The sequence below is a fragment of the Papaver somniferum genome, chromosome 3 (genome assembly GCF_003573695.1).
Source record: "Papaver somniferum cultivar HN1 chromosome 3, ASM357369v1, whole genome shotgun sequence".
Lineage (NCBI taxonomy): Eukaryota > Viridiplantae > Streptophyta > Magnoliopsida > Ranunculales > Papaveraceae > Papaver > Papaver somniferum.
This window is the reverse complement of record NC_039360.1, coordinates 130,321,540-130,339,476: the sequence shown is the minus strand read 5'-3', so window position 1 is coordinate 130,339,476 and position 17,937 is coordinate 130,321,540. Positions and strand designations below refer to the sequence as shown.

General features: G+C 36.5%; 1 long non-coding RNA gene across 3 annotated transcripts; it reads left to right on the top strand.

Moving 5' to 3' along the window:
• Window positions 1–12,295: 12,295 nt before the first annotated feature.
• Window positions 12,296–14,175, top strand: LOC113361631. Of its 3 annotated transcripts, XR_003365237.1 has the most exons (5): window positions 12,296–12,441; window positions 12,547–12,775; window positions 13,034–13,111; window positions 13,213–13,360; window positions 13,583–14,175. It is a non-coding gene; the product is annotated as an uncharacterized LOC113361631 (long non-coding RNA). The 3 variants fall into 3 exon arrangements; XR_003365238.1 differs by lacking the exon at window positions 13,213–13,360; XR_003365236.1 differs by having other exon boundaries at window positions 13,213–14,175.
• Window positions 14,176–17,937: the final 3,762 nt, after the last annotated feature.

The window sequence follows — 17,937 nt, the reverse complement described above, 5'->3', positions numbered from 1 at the left end:
TGTTGCGCGAGAGAAATATGAGAGCCTTTGTCGATTGAGGAGCAAAGTAAGCACATTGACTTTGCTTCCAATGTTGACAATGAGGATGCCCATGAAATTTTCAAGCAAGCTGAAGTTGAAGTAAGGAGGGAAGAAAAATCCAGGAGGGAAGCAAAATCCAAGATGAATGCTGACAAAAAGAGGACTCGTAGTAGTGGTCGTGAAGGTAGTAGTAGTGCTGGTGCTCCTAAACGGGTTCGTGCTCGTGGTCGTGGTGGTGAATGAATGCAGTGTCTACTTTACTTCTTTATGGGACAAATGCTTAAGTTAATGGTGTGGACAAATGTTCTTTTAAGGTTTGTGGGACATGTTTTCGTATTTTGGACAAAAAGTGTTGGATTTATACTTGTTGAATGAATGGTTTGTTTCGCTATGTAAAATTTCAATACTTATGCCGGCATGCTCTTTTTAGGTTACAGCGCCGACCACACCAGGGACGACAAGGTATTGAACTGTCAGACTGCCGACCCTGACACTAGAAAATATTTGCGTACCATGGTCGGCAGGGTAATCAGATGAAAATATTTCCGGCGGCGAAGACGCCGGCAGGATATGATATTGTCGACCATGCCGGCTACGTGTTGCAGCAAATACCTTCTCCTGATGCCTAAAATCATCACATCACCGGCAGGGTTAAAATTATGTTCCCTGCCGACCACAATACCGTCGGCACTCTAGTGACCAACTACCGTTCCGACGGTTGAATAAAAAATTGCATGATCTCCTGTAACTTTCAGTTTGAAAGTCGGCATGATAATAAATTTCAAACCCTGCCGGCCATCACATAACCGGCACCCTAGTAACCAAATACCTGTCCGGTGGTTGTTCGGAAGAAACCAACTCCTTATGCCTAAAAGTCATAAAGGTCGGCATGGTTACAAATTCTCACCTTGTCGGCCAATGTTAGTCGGCTTGTTGGGAAAACAAAAACCTCGCCGGCCGATTCAAATTTCAAATTTTTGCAAGTACAGTTGCATTGATTGACTTGTACTTGGACATTATAACGGCCAAATTTGGGCACCATCCTATAAATACACTACTTCTCTTCACAAAACAACACACAACTATTTGCATATACTGTCCAAAGCTCATATCATCACACACTCCATCTAACTCACCCAATAGCTCTCTACACACAAGAAATGGCTTCATTTGATTCTAATGAAGATTTGGCAATCACCAAAATTTGGTATGCGGAGACTAGAGTTCGAAGGCAGTCCTCCGTAAGGGTGAATTACACAACCTTTTGGTCTAGGGTTCACAACACTTTCAGCCAAGAGTGTGGGAATCCTAACTCAAGAAGTGTTCAACAAGTGCACGATAGGCACATAATCATTGAAAATGCGATACTTGAATTTTCAGCTTTCCAACCTCGGATTTTTAACACTCGCCCCTTCACCTTGTCCATTGCACAATTTGTAAGTAATTTTGTGGTTTTTTATTACAACCCATGTTATTGAAACACCACTAACAAATGCTTTTGTGTTTTTGTAGCACGAAGCCGTGAAAACGCGCTACTTGGAGGTAAAGGGGGAACCATTCGCGTTCGACGCAAGCTATCACTTCTTGGTCGAAAGAATCCCGATGGATAACCCGCACTACTTGGATGATGTATCGTCTTCTTCGGAGGAAGATTGATGGCTTTAGAAGTTTTTGTCTAGGTTTTGTGGGTATACCTCTATGTAAGCCCTCAGGAGACTATAACTCGCCCACTAGGGTCGCCTAGGGGTTTAAAGACTTGACGCATGTGCTAAATGCATTCTTTTTTCCGTCGACAAGGAGTTGTATTTTATGTTTCAATCAATGTAGTAACCAAAATTGAATGAATAAAGTGAATTGCATCTATTAGAATTCAGTCTTTTTTCGGGGGATAACCAAAATCGGCAAGGTTATAAGATTACACAGCGCCGACTAAACTCTAGCCGGCAAGGTAAGAAAGTTAATAAATGCCGACGACAAAAAGCCGGCAAGATAATAAATAAATACCATCCCGACTACCTACGCATTTATAACAGTCCCCTGTGTGTCAAAAATATTCCAGCCGGCATCTTCTTCATTCACATACTATGCCAGCCACAACAAGTCGGCGCTTTCTTCATTCGCCTACCATGCCGGACAATTTTGGTCGGCGTGATCTTCATTAGTCGACCTTGCCGACCTTTCATACTTTCAGAACTGAAAGTGTGGATTTGTTCTTTGATTTTGAGTATGATTTCATACAACAGATTTGCAATCACCTTTTAGAAGTGTTTCGGTTGTGTACTTCATTTTCGTTCAAGAGAGATTCTCAAAAAAAAAAAAAAAATTCTCATCAAAAATCATCCCACAAAAGTTCAATCAAAAACAAAATTTCATAACTTAAATTCATAAGTTTTAATCTACTCAATTAATTAATCTAAACGAAATTAATTAACCTAATCAAATTATTTTAGTGTTAATTAAACAAGGGCATATTAGCCATTTAGAAAATACAAGGTTAAGGGGTGGCTTGGTTTTATTTCATAGTGACCTGATTTTGTCATATTAGGTATACCCCAATTAATTTAAATATACCCCAATCAAGCCAGGATAAATATAACCTAGGAACTTTTATTAGTACATGATGTAGACAACAAAGTTAATGGGGAGTTCTTTGTTATTATCTGGGATCCATATTTAATTTTGCAATCATTATTTACGGTAGGATGCATATTAACTTCTGCATTTTCAACTTCATTTTTAGTTTTGATTCCTTTGAACTGCTCAGCTTTTGCAATTTTTTGGTCCTAGGTCAAGAAAAACTTTGGTGCAGACCTAATAAAGCTGATATCAGATAGCATCTCCGTAGTAGCAATTAGATCTTAATGCTTCAGCTGCTCCTGCCGTAGGTTCACATGAAGGAGGTAATTCTTAAAAATTGGCGCAACTAAAAACACTAAGATCTATCTGCAAGCCTGTGCCGTCGGACAAAAGACTGCACACTACCTCCGGATTATACATTTGCATAACGTACTGATGGAGGAACCAACCACCTGAATCTGTTGTATGTACTGATGACCTTTGTAAAGATTTCTCATTATATTTTGAGCAATCAGACTTTGGAAATACCAATGATTTTATAATTAAAAAAGATCTGAATATTCTGGAATCCATTTTTTTTTCCTTCTTTCTGGATTCATTTTTTCTTCTTTTTTCGGATGGAAGTTCGACTTAGAGCAACTGCAGTGGTGCGAGTATAACCAAAGACCAAAGAGGAAAATAAAGACCAAATTTTGGGTTTAATTTGGTGTGTGACCCTACGATGTAAAAACTAAATTTGGTCAGACGGACATTATACCAACGCCTGGTGTGGGCGTAGAATATACCAACGTCTGGTGTGGGGCGGGGAGTATACGTTCGCCTGGTGTAGAAAAAAAAAAAGGAAAAGAAAAAAGAAAAAAAGTGGGGCGGAGGTATTATGCCCGCCCCATGCATTTGAAGTTTGTAAAGAGTGGGGCGGAGGTATTAAGCCCGCCCCACACAAAAGAAAAAAAAAAAAGACGGGCGTGCATTATACGTTCGCCTGGTGTGGGGCGTGGACTATACGTCCGCCTGGGGTGGGACGTGGACTGTACGTCCGTCTGGTTATGGGGCGTGGACTATATAAACGCCCGACTATATTTGGGTTTGGTCTTGGTCGCAGACCAAATTTGATCTGGATTTTAGTCTTTGATCAAATTTTGATCGATGGTCCATTCCACTACGCTTATCAACTGGACACTATATTTGGGTTTAGTCGTCCATTGTGGACGCTCTTAGAGCAATAACTATTTAATTTTCCAGCTATATTTTCATGAATCACATTAATGTATATCACTAGGTACTGTGTTTGTAATTACACTCATTTAGGCACACTCAATCCATCTCATCACTAACCTTTTATATTGAAAATCAAGAATCTGAAACATGGTACTCGCAGAATGCTTGAACAAAATTTAATAATTTTGTGAACTATTGGTAACTTTTATTTTTATGATCCGCGAGTTATAATCCCAAATGTGTCATTATCCATCCAAAAAAAATCCATGAAAACAAAAGTAACACAAAAACCTAAAAAAAATAAAAGTAACACAAAAAACCCAAATTTTAATATTGGTTCCATCATAAAATTTGATGAAACCATCATAAAATTTGATGAAACCAACTTTCCAAAGTTGGAAATTTTTAAAAATTTGGGGTTTTTGTATCAATTTTGTTTAAGGTGGAGTTTTAATGGATCCCAACATTTGAATGGGATTTGTTATCACAAATTTGGTCATCTTGGGTTTTTATGACTAGTTTTGTTATTTTTATTGGTACTATTAGCTGACAAGTGGAGAAACACTTATTTATAAAATACAAGGTAAAAACACTTAAGAGGAAAAAGATCATGGTTGTTAAATTTACTTTCATGTCGAGTATATTATTAACTCTTTTTAATAGCATCCGGCAGTAGTCAGGGATGATATAGTTGTAACAATTCATTTAATTAGAGACAACCAATCAGAATAGAAACCAGTGTATTTTCCGGGGACAAGTGGCTGAGGTACACTATTTTCAAGCATGTTAAAAGATATATGCTTTGTCTTCTTTTTCTTTCTTCGGTACATCTTTAAAGTTATGGGCATCTGCTAATTATTTGTTTAAAAGTCTGTTCTGTTTTGTGTAATCAAATCATATCGGGATGGGACGAGACGAAACCGAGCCACACCTAATAAAAAATATGACTAAAACAATAAAAATGTCCGAGCATGGCACGGGCACAAAATCTAGTCGGTAATAAGAATGGGTGAGGAGGAAAGTTTCCTAGTTCATGTCCAACTAGGACCTTACTTGAATTATCAGCCAAGTCAAAAAAAAAAAAAAAAATAGATCCAACTAGAATTTCCTATCAAAACTAGTTACAAAAAATTAAGGTGACTAAACTTGTGATACAAAAACCCCGCTCAAATGTTTGGAACAATTAAAACTCTGTCTTAACCAAAATCGATACAAAAACCCCAAATTTTTAAAAATTGATACAAAAATCCCAATTTTAAAAAATTGGTTTCATCAAATTTTATGTTGGTTTCATCAATTTTTTTGATGAAACCAATTCTTTGGGGTTTTGTGTTAATTTTGTTTTGATGGGATTTTTGTGCTACTTTTATTTTGATGAGTTTTTTGTGGATGGATAGTGACACCTTTGGAGTTATAACTCGCGGACAGAAATAAATATGCAAATGGTGTCACTCTTTCAAGAAAAAGAGCAGGCACAGTTGAGTGGTGATTATATATCGTATGCTTATACAAATTATTACGAAGATGAGCGGAAATATACCACATCTCCCCCCTTTTAATCCTACCGTTTTTAGGGGCCACCCCAAAGGATTTAGGGGCCATCAATTTATACCCAGCCAAAGACTCTAGTTAAGGGGTACCCTATATGATATTGAAGTTACATAAATGCCCTTATGGTAAAACTGTATGAAAACCAAATCAAAAACAATTCTACTCATTTCAACTCTTCTTCTTCCAGTTTCCTATTATCTTTCGATTGTGGAAGAAAAAAAAAATTCCGCTCCAAAGTCAAATGGCCCCAATTAGGTAAGAATCTATCATTTTTGGGGTTTATTTCGCTTTAATTCGGCGAATCGAGAAAAAATAATTCTAGGGTTTTCGGTTATTTATCCAGATTCGGGCGATATTCATGCTCCTTTACTTCCGAATGTAGTCGTGTTCTTCATTTCTCAAGAACATCGACAGTATTCGGGAGAAATATTTGATGGTTATCGGCCGAATATTGTTGGTCATATCTTCCTGGATACAAACTGGTAATAATCGGTAGTTTAATGAATTTTTTGTCTCCCGAATATATTTACATAGACACACAGTATTCGGAAGTACACTCACTACCGAATATATATATATATATATATATATTGAAAAATCTCAAAATTTCTGATATAGGAAAAATCCCATTTTGGGGCCAGTTATTCGGAAGACAATATAATGTTATATACTTCCGATTATTTCAATTTCAAAATTTGAAAAGTATAAGTTTTTCCCAAATTCTGATTTTTGGGCCATCGTACATTCGGGACTTTACAAAACAATTATCCTTCGAATATAGCAAGTTCAAAACAAACCACGCCTTGGCTCTAGGTGGTTCCAAGGGCCAATATAGAATGTTAGACAGCCCATATTCGGAAGTTTGTAACTAATTATACTTCCGATTATTTCAATTTCAAAATTTGAAAAGTATAAGTTTTTCCCAAATTCTGATTTTTGGGCCATCGTACATTCGGAACTTTACAAAACAATTATCCTCCGAATATAGCAAGTTCAAAACAAACCACGCCTTGGCTCTAGGTGGTTCCAAGGGCCAAATAGAATGTTAGACAGCCCATATTCGGAAGTTTGTGTAACTAATTATACTTCCGATTATTTCAATTTCAAAATTTGAAAAGTATAAGTTTTTCCCAAATTCTGATTTTTGGGCCATCGTACATTCGGAACTTTACAAAACAATTATCCTCCGAATATAGCAAGTTCAAAACAAACCACGCCTTGGCTCTAGGTGGTTCCAAGGGCCAATATAGAATGTTAGACAACCCATATTCGGAAGTTTGTGTAACTAATTATACTTCCGATTATTTCAATTTCAAAATTTGAAAAGTATAAGTTTTTCCCAAATTCTGATTTTTGGGCCATCGTACATTCGGAACTTTACAAAACATTATCCTCCGAATAATATAGTCGTGTTTAGAAATACCAACTTAATCGGTAGATAAGAATTTAAGTTTTCCACCGAATGTCTTCTTCGGAGGTAATACGTGTATCGTTAACAACCGATTGTAGTGCACCATTGATACGAAACCTCAACGGCCATATTTTCAGAAACCTCAACGGCCATATTTTCAAAAATTAGATCCGTTGGAACTCTAATCTATATAAGGAGGGTAACCCCTCTCAGTTATTATTGAGTAACAAATCTGAATGAAAAACCTTTTCAATGGCAAGTCCATCATCAATCGACAACATACTTCGAAGATGCAAGCGAACAACTACATCAATTGCAGTAAGGGAAGAAGAAATACAAAAAAGGAACAAACAACCCAAAAAAACTAAACCATCGTTAGTGGAAACGGAGGAGGAGGAAGAGGAAATCAAGGCTAAGAAGCGAGGTCAAGAACAATTCCATCATAGAGAAAGATTAAAACAAGTTGAGGAAGACCGAATGGATAAAAATTATTACATTGTGAAAGATCTACCCAAAGAACAGCAGGACGATCGTATATTTTGGATTAACGTTTCATTGGGTCCTTTTGTTGGTAAGTACAAGAAGCCACGCCACAATTATGAACCATCCCATGTTTCTTCAAGGGTGCACCATGTTATAAAATTGTGCACCGAGTACAACCGTATTCTTGCTAGGCACAGAGACGACAGGTTTGCGGCACAAGATGCTTATTCCAAGTGGAGAGGAGAGTCGTTTCTACATTTCGAAGCCGCGGTGATTGTTGCATCTCGGACTGGGAAAAAAGAATAACATGTGATGTTTGAGTGCTGTAAATTCAAATTTTTAATATTAATCGGCGGTTTGATAAAATATGGAATTCCCGAATATGATTAATCGTATTGAAGTGTTATAATACTGTTGTTCCGATTACATAGTTTCAAAAAAATTATAATCGTGCCTCGAAAAAAAACGATCAAACATCGTCATCATCCGAGGGGATCAATTCGAGTAACTCAGCGGGAAAGTTGTTGTCCATAACACGATCCCAATCAACCATGTTGGACTCATATGTTTCACCCAATCCTTGCAATGGTTCATCGGGAAGTAATCGTGCCACTTACTCAACGGAGAACGGACAATCTTTCTTTACTCTTAAACCGATAAAATGCATTTCATTCACAAATGCCATTACGATTCTTCTATCTTTAACCGACTCGTCGCAAGCCGTTCTTGTGGGTGCAAACGTCATGCTAAGTCCATACATAGGAGCGAAGAAATGTACCACGCAATTCAAAACGTCCGCTAGGAGATATCCAAATTTAGGCATTGTCATCCAATACTTGGATCCGATTGTCTTCAATCCCTTTCGACACTTCACACGCGCAACTAAGTCTTTGAACTCTTGTTCTTTGTCGTATCTATCTCCTCGCCTCATCATCTCCATATAAAAACCCTTGTCCTTCAATAGTTGTACCGCCATCTTATTTAAATATTGGAATTGGGTGACATCTTCGATATCCGCCTCTCTAAAGTAACCCATTTGTTCCGTAGCAACGTGAAACCCACAATTTCCATCCCCATCAACCTCGTCGGTCGACAAAACAAATGGAATGATAAGTGGAGGGAGTTGTTCAAAACTCTTTGTATATTGTATATGTGGATCGATTTGGTCTTCCATTAAGATCTCTAGGGCAACGAAGAGTACCTTTGTCCTCTTTATAGTAAGAATTTCCATTGGTTGGGTTTGTTGCGAGGCGTACATTTGCTCAACAACTTCTTCGACAACATTGGGTGGTTGAATCTTACTTGAGAAGGCTCTGTAGAGATCTTTGGCCTTACTTGTCGGTGGTTGGTCCACTTTGATCATTTCTTGGACGACCTTTTTCTTAGGTTCCGGCTCATCTTCAAATTCGGCTTCCGAACACTCGTGCCTAGACAATATTCTTTTATTAGACAAATACTCCTTCAACTCTTTTCTTTGGATGGTCCTCGACACTTCGGTGTTCTTTTGCTTAATACGGTGTTCTTTTGCTTAATAGGTTCATCAACCTCCCTTAAACAAGGGTGAAGGGCTTCCTCCAAATTATGCATCAATATTTGCTTTTTGGTGCCGTTTGATGTAGCGTAACGCTCGGCTATTCGTGCATACAATTCCGACTCGAAAGAAAGACGGACCATCAACTACCGGGGTGTTCGGAGTGAAATTTAATTGCTTCCAAAATGGGTGAATATCATCGATGTCAATCACTTTCAACATACCTACCCAACTTATGACGACATGGGAGTCCAATACCTATCATATCCTTGCAAACACAAACCGTATTCTCGTCATCATAAGTTTTATATAACTTCAATTGTTTCATCATGCGATTTATTGCCCATCTTGAAACTTTATGAACAACTCCCCTTAGAAGCAATTTTTCCTTAATATGTTCCATCGGGAATTGGTGTACACTAAATTGCATACATTTCCTAATCTTTACGAGATCACGATTGGTGAATTCATGGATTGCTTCTTGGATCGACACAACTCCATTTTGACTACCAATTAGTATTTTCTTTAGTCGACCATGAGACCCCTCCGCAATGCTTGTCGCCTCGTTCTTGAAGTTACGATATTCATATGTCCATGCAAACACAAACCTCTCCTTAATCGTTAACCATTGTGTTTTACAATACTCAACCGGTTTTGGGTAGTCCGTGCTGTATTCATCCTCAAATTTCTTCAAGTTACATTCGTAAATTTCCTCGGTCATCGACCAAACGATTTTGTCCCATGCTTTCATGAACATTTTCCAAATTATTCCATCCTCCTTCCACTTTTCTTCAAATAGCCTATCCTCTTCCTTACGTTCTTCCAAGGTTAATTTACTAATGCGCTCATCCTCTTCCTTTGACCTCTTGGTACCCTTCCTTGGTCTTTTAGCTTGGAAATGATGATGGCAATTGGTTTTGAGATTGCATTGTATGTGCCACGTACATTGCAAGTTTTGGGCTTCCGGAAACACTACCGCTATTGCATGCATTAAGGCTTGATCGTTATCCGTTACAATAACCCTTGGAAAATTATCACCGTTATAAATGGACCTCAACGTCTCCAACATCCAAATGAAACTCACATTGTTCTCATGATCCATTAAACCCCATGCAATCGTAAACGTGTTTTTGTCCGAAGTATGGCAAGCAATGTTCAACAACGGCATGTTATACTTGTTTGTCTTATAAGTAGCATCTATCAACAAAATTTGATGAAAGCATTGAGCCAATTGGATCATTTCGGGATGTGCCAAGAAAATACGAACCACTATACCATCCTTTTCTTCCCTTCTCAAGGTGTAGCCGTGTAACTCCGCTAACCACTCCGATTGTTGCATGACCGTTCTACCATCCCAATCAGTCCTTTTGATCGTAGCTAGGGCCGACTTAATTGTAGACAAAGAAGACAAGTTGTCGGGATCGTCGCCTTTATTTTACTTAAGATCGCACTCGCTTTTTGGATCCGCATAGACCTCACCGTCTGCATTTGATGTGGTTTTAACTTGGCAACCATTACATGTCCAATTAAATCCAACGGATCATCATGGTTGTGACAACCGTTATCAACTTTATACATTTTATACTCTTTACCTTTAATACCATCGGGCTTATAGAAGACAATCTTAAATGAGCATCCTATCTTCTTGGTATTGCTTCGGTATTTCCTATTCGTCTTCCGTATGTACTTACTATTCTTTCCCTCGTGACTCTTTCGCGTCCCACCTCGCTCACAAATCATTTCAAATCGAGTGTCACTAACATGATTATTTTGAACTACCACGCACATGTTATCTTTTGCCATGTTCATAAGCCATTCCTTTGCCTCCTTCTTACTTCCAAATGTCTAAACGTGCATAAAACAAAACAAACCTAATAAGCATAACCATTAAACATATAAATTTTGAAAAAAAGAAAAAAGTAGTAATGAGTATACCAAATCGTTTGCATAGTATAGGGAAGTGTCGGGCCTCAAATAGAAGTCATCAACAAACTCTTCAACGGCCTGCATATGAAAGCAACAAATTATTATACAATAATCGGAGGTTATTAAATAAGTCAAACTTCAGAATATTCTATATTCGGAATCCTATCGGTTACCCAAAACACCCGATCTATGCAAATGAATGTGCACAGTTTACTGAGTGAAAAAAATGATATATTCGGAGGTAATTAAATAAGTCAAACTTCCGAATACTTTATATTCGGAATCCTATCGGTTACCCAAAACACCCGATTTATGCAAATGAATATACACAGTTTACTGAGTGCAAAAAATGATATAATCGGAAGCTAAAATATATAGTAAAACAGCCGAATATAAATAACCGGGAGATAACTTTAATCGATAAACATCCGATTTTCAAGTTTTCGGAAATTTTATTTTGAGGCCACTGTTATATTCGGCAGTCAAATAATGTTAAACTATTACCGATTGTAAAGGATAAGAATACTGAGTTTTGAAATTTTCTGAGGAATTCGTTTTTGGGGCCATTCGAAGTTAAATAACTCTATATAACTACCGAATGTAGATATTTTTGGAAAACCAGTTTGGGGTTTTTCTCATATTCGGCAGTAAACTAGTATCTTGTAACTACCGAATATACATATTTGGTACTCAGTGTGTTATATTCGTAAGTATAATCTAGAAATTATCTACCGAATCTAGGTAGTTCATGGCATTCAATGCATGCAATAATCGGTTTTTCTTGTTTACAAAAGCACACAAACGCATGCAAATCGAGTATTTGAGTTTCTTAACATAATACATGTGTTTTACATGCATCGTTAGCTTCAATATCATGCGATTCTCCATTTTCTTCCATGAAAGGGTCGTCTATGTTTTCCTCTCCACAAAAGTTTGGATCATTCAACATATACCCCAAATCGTCTTCTCTAAACCGTCGTGAACCCTCAACATTTTGTTCTTCGTCATGATTCTCACCTTCTTCTTCGTATCCATCCATGTTTGTAGTGATAAAATGGGTTTTCTCTTTTTTTCCTTCACCTTCTTCTCTATAACTCTAACAACTCAAAAATTAAAAAGAAATGGAAAAAATGAAACACAAATCATTCTAATACTGCACCGACTACAATCGGAAGTATGGGAACGATTTTGGCTTCCGATTGCATTCGGAGGGTAACAATGTTATCATATCCTCCGAATATATAAAGGTAATTTCGCCATTACGAATTACGCGAGATAAGGGCTGGCTACATTTTCCCTTTGGGTGACCTTTTTTGTTTTATTGTTGGCCCCTAAATCCTTTTGAGTGGCCCCTAAAAACGCCAGGCTTTTAATGCCCGTAACCCAAACTGAAAACGCTAACATTTTTTCGTGGTTACCGAATGTTTCGACTGCGCACGTATTTTTAATCTAATCCGTTCTTTTACTACTATCCGTTAGATAGTGTCTATATGCAATTTCAGACGTCCGATCTGGCTAAATTCAAAAATTACAAAATACCCGGATGCATAAACAACAGTATCCTTTTCTTCCTCTTCGATCGTTTCCTTCTTCTCCCTCAACCCTCTCTCGCTCTCTTCTCTAAACAGCTAAGAATCCCGCTAACTGAATCTTCAACTAGGTTTCGTAAAATTAATTCCGGAGATCAACAATTCAGCCGATTGTTTTCCTCTTCTTCGATTATGTACATTTCTTAACATTAAAATTGTTTTCAACTGTAATCTGGAATTCTAGGGTTCTGTCAATTTCAGGGATTTTATTTGATTTTTGTTTATGAATGATTTTGAAGGGTTCGTGATTTAATGAAAATATCTTCGAAGATTATGATCGCGATGAGGATGCTCTTCATCGAAGATTCATAAGGAGAGGAATTGATTCAGAAAATCTGAACAAGATAAACGGGGTCATGAACTATTTTTCTCGAAAGTAAATAACTGAAACATTTTATTGAGAAAAATCAATTAGAAGCATCAGCAGCAGAAGATTTTATCTCACCATCTATCATCAAAACTGTCTTGGTAATGAGGGTTCTAATTTAATTGTACAATAATTACTTTCAGTTTTGATTTTAGTAGTTTGAATTCTTAATTCCATTTTTTAATACTAGAAAATTAAGGGTTCTGATTGTACAGTGATTTAATTCTCATACTGCTGAATTTCAATGGTTTAGTTATCTCATAACGGAAGGCCAGTGCCCAATGGCAACATTTCGTTTTAACGGATATTCTCTTTTTCTACCACCTGCTGAATCATGCATCATCAAATCTATTTTTCAGGAGAAAGAAGAGAAGCTAGAAGGTGATGCCGCTCTCTGACATATACCGTTGATGATACCAAGCGTGAGAAAATATTTTGTAAGTCTGATCCATGCCCATTTGCTTTATTTCATGCAAATAAAATAGTTACTTTAGTTTCCGCATACAAATTCAAGGCCAAGTATATTGAATTTCTACAGTTGGAGTCAAACTGGACATTCTGTCCACAAACTGGAAAGAGGTGGGTGCCCAGGTGGAATTGAAGAAATGGGAATCCTAAAGAGTGTGATAACTGCAGCACATGATAAGATTGTCTCAGTTTTTCTAAGACAGAAAGAATATGATTAGGTCTGGAAAAAAAATTAACCTTTTACCGTGTAGCTATTGATTTTTCCACTTCAGTAAATCATGCAGTTTATCATTTGGACTGTACCCAAGTTGAAATGTTTATTGTTCGTTGTTAGTGGGTGGTTCTAGGACTTCTCTACAAATTCTTGATTAGAATTATAAATCGTGCTAAATTATTTGTGCTTGCCGTATTATCTATTTCCCTTCTGTTGCAATTTGCAGATATTGTTGGAGTGTTGGTCACAGATCCCAAACTCGGGAGAATCAGATGCCCATGAAGGTGTATGTGAAACTCGGCGCTCGACGTGCACCGCACGTGCATTCTACTTGTAAATTTTAAATCAAGTTGAAAATAAAAATATGCCAAGCCATACTTTGCAATTAAAAATTGTTCTGCCAGTTTTTATTTTAAAAAATTTAAACAAAAGCTAAAGGCATCGTTAAGGGAACAATATCGATGATAAAACAACTAGGAGACCTGGGGATTTCCGCAGAAGTCCTAACGATGTTGCTGTTGGGGATCTAGCAATAACATGAAAGGAAGTGATGAGATCGACGAATGATACCGGTAACTAGGTACTGATTCCTATGAAAGTTTGGTTTGTAATGCAAATGGACGAGAGCGGGGCACAAAATTACCCGATGTGTCGTCAACCTAAAGATTATTGTTAACAAGGAAATGAGTTTCCATATGTGTATACAAAAACCGTGGTGAGTGAATATATTACTGAAAAGTTACCACCTATAAATCGAATGTTTTCTCTCAGCAACAAAGATATTGGGATGAAATGAAGTTTCAGAAATGGTTGCATACTCCCCATGACCCTCTTACAGAGTCGGAAAGGTGGAGGTCTCTTGGATTAATAAGTTGATTGTTTTGTATAAATATACATATATTTACCGATTTTGACCTTTACAGACTACTCAATTATAATAAGTATTTAACTTCACTATTAGAACTAGGTTTTCTTGAAATTTATTCTCGATGTTTATGATTATTTTTTAAATTAAGTTTTAGTATTTTTCTTTTAACAAACACGTCATTCTAAATTAACGTTAGTTGATATCAAGTACATTTGATCTTTTAAGTTGTATTCTTAAAAGAATATTAGTTTTCAAAATTCAAGCTGTTCTTGCAAATTATAAAATACTAACTTTGTTCTTGTTGTATATGCTTTTGATATTCGTGACTTAATTCTAGCTTGCTACTAGATTTCCAATTTGTTTTGTTTTTAAGTTGAAACTACATACAATTGATGGGCAACTATAAATGTCATCATTGGTAAGGGTTCATGTCTTGCATCTCCATCATGGGTCATCGCATAATGTATCGTGAGGCAATGACCTAAGTAAGAACTCATGAAGGTCCATGTGGTATTGAAAAAGCTATTACCTTCTGCATAAAATACCAAAATATAATATCGTAAAAACAAACCAAAAATAATATATACCGAGATCTTAACTCTAAATAATCTACGTTTCTTATGTTTGCCATTAAATCAATCCAAGAAAAGTCATTGTAACTACCCTTAATATTTTCTCTAGATGAAACTATATCTAACAAAAATCAAAACTTTCAGAATCGTTTGTACTTAACAAATATAAGTATTGTCAAAATGACATGATCATTCGTTAAACGGTTATTAATCTATAAAATAGCTAGAAAGTTATAATTGTGCACCATATGTACTTTATAAATCTTTCTTTTAGCAGTTTCCAACCCACCAATGCTTCACCTAAAAATACATATATATACCATCGCTCACAATCAGTACTTCTACTATCTACTAAGAAAGCAAACAATATATATTGTACCCTATGAAACCTTACAGAGAATTAAAAAAATCAGCTGCAAACGATGACCAATTCGATAAAGTTATAAAATTTGAGATCCAGACTTTCAAACAATAACCATCTCAAAGCCGCATGAAGCTTAGAATTCCATACAGGTTATAATGAAATCTGCCAGAATTTGTAGTGATAATAACAGTACAAAATCTATTTAATATGCTTTACGATTTGTTTTCTAATTAGGGTCATTGCGCAGGTCTAAAATATGTATACTAAAAAGGAGAAGTTGAGCCGGGGCCGTAAGGCCCCGTTGATACCAAGTCAATATATAAAATCATAGAATTAATCTATTCAAATCATAATAGTCTTTTGCTTAATTTGTTCTATCCAAAATAGCCTAATATTCCATGTGGTTTCAACAATAAACTCTAGTTACAATACATCTAGCAAGATATGGCAATGGGTTTTTTAAAACTCATCAAAAATGATAATAAAAGAGGAAGGATTAAACCAATATCGCCTTCGTCGTCTCTTGTTCTTGTGTTCTAAAAACACCCCCGCGATGCTGCTTTCTTCTCCTCTTTCCCTGGCCGTCACCTCCAGCCCAAAGAACTCCTAAAAACGGCCTCCCTGTCTGTCACTAACCCCCTAGAACTCTCCTCCCAAAACCGGCCTCTATATGCTCCACCAAGTAATCTTTGCACGGACGTTACGGTCAATTAATTGCAAACTTTTATCCAAATTCAAACTTTTATCCAACCAAACTCTTCCACCGCCGACCAAACGCCAATCCATTTTCTGTCTGTCTAATGTTGATAGGATCCCGTGTTTTGTGTTTTTTTTTTCCATATTATATTATTTATTTTTATAATAGGAGCTTGATAGGATCCAGAAATGCCTATACAATAAACCGCAATCGCACGATGTCCAACTAGTGGACAGAGGAAAGTATGGGTCGTTCCCACAAAGAGCGGTGGAAATACCAATAATCAATATTCTCAATCAATTAACCAGCAATGATGTTTTTGGATTTTTTAGAATTATAAAAACAAAGAAAATAAATTAAACAAATAAAATAAATTCAATAAGAAATGTCGGTAACCAGGGTTTATAGTATCACCGCAACTTCTATTCAATTACTAAAATGAAACATAATCCATGAATTATTTATTGTTCGTTCTATTGACATCACCTATTATATGTATTAGAATCGCAAATATCACTTGGACGCCCTAAGCATGGCACATCAAAAGATTAAACCAAAGCATGCACCATCAAATTGCGTTAGCGAGAAAGTTATACGAAACTAAATATAGATCCCAAATAATACCTGGCTATTCTGAGCATACCCCATCAAAAAGTTTAACCCAACATGGAATATCAAATATGCAGACAAATATATTTGTGACCCTAAAAATTAAGCACAAAGGTTGGTGGAATGCAATGGAGTTTTATGGTGCCCCTGATTATATTTTGTTAAGGAAACTACAGAACTTAAAGTTCTTCATCAAAAAATGAAGTAAAGAAACTTTTGGCGGTATTAGAAAAGAAGAGAATGATTTCACTGAAAAGATAAAAGTCTTAAATTTTGTTGAAGAAGCTTCAAGACTTTCTACTGCTCAGATTGAAGAGAGGGCAAACTTACTGGTCAATCTCAACTCAGTGAAAGTTACTAGAGCTAGAATGGCTCATCAAAGAGAAAAAGTTCAAGGCTTTAAGGAGGATGACAAAAACATAATTTTTTTTAATAAGATGGCCAATGCTAAGAGAAGAAGAAATTGTATTACAAAGTTGGAGGTGGATGGAATTGATGTTTTCAATCAGGAAGTTATCAAAAAGGAAATAAAACAATACTATACTAGTATTTTTACTTCTACTGATCCAGTGAACCCTTCATTTGAGAACATGAATTTCAAAAGTTTAGAGACAGTATAACAGACTTGGTTGGAGAGACCTTTTGAGGAGGATGGAGTGTTGCAGGATATAAAGAAATGTGGTACTAACAAAGCACCAGGACCAGATGGATACAATTTGGAGTTCTTTAAGGCAGGATGGGGTTTTTTGAAACACAATATTATGGCAGCAATTAAAGAATTTCATGAGAAGGAGAAACTTGATTGGATATTAAACATGGCAATCATGAAGCTAATACCTAAAAAGGAAGATTCAGCAACTGTTAAAGATTTCAGACCATTGAGCCTTATCAGTAGCTTCTATAAGATTATATATAAGCTTCTAGCAGAGAGAATGAAGACAGTAATTCCTTGTCTTATTTCTGAAGCACATGGAACATTCATAAAGGGGAAGCAAATTCTAGATGGAATTCTAATAGCTACTGAATGTGTGGATAGCGGGTTGGGCAGAAGAAACCTGGAATTCTCTGTAAAATTGATATGGAGAAGGCATTTGACAATGTCAATTGGCCTTATCTTTTCAGCATTCTTAGAAAAAATGGCTTTGGTGAAAAATGGATTCAGTGGATACATTGGTGTGTGACAGGTGCACAATTCTCTATATTGGTGAATGGTGAAGCAACAAACATCATTAGACCTTCAAAAGAAATTAGACAAGGTGACCCTTTGTCACCTTTTCTATTCCTTTTGGTGGTGGAAGTGCTTTCAATGTTGTTGAATGAAGCTGTGGTGGAAAATAGAATTGGTGGTTTCCAAGTGATTGAAGAACAATGATCTCTCACCTGCAATTTGCAGATGATACTATCATTATGATAAATGCTTCAAAAGAAGAGGTAAGAAGGCTTTTGATTATCTTAGTTTTGTTTGAAGTGA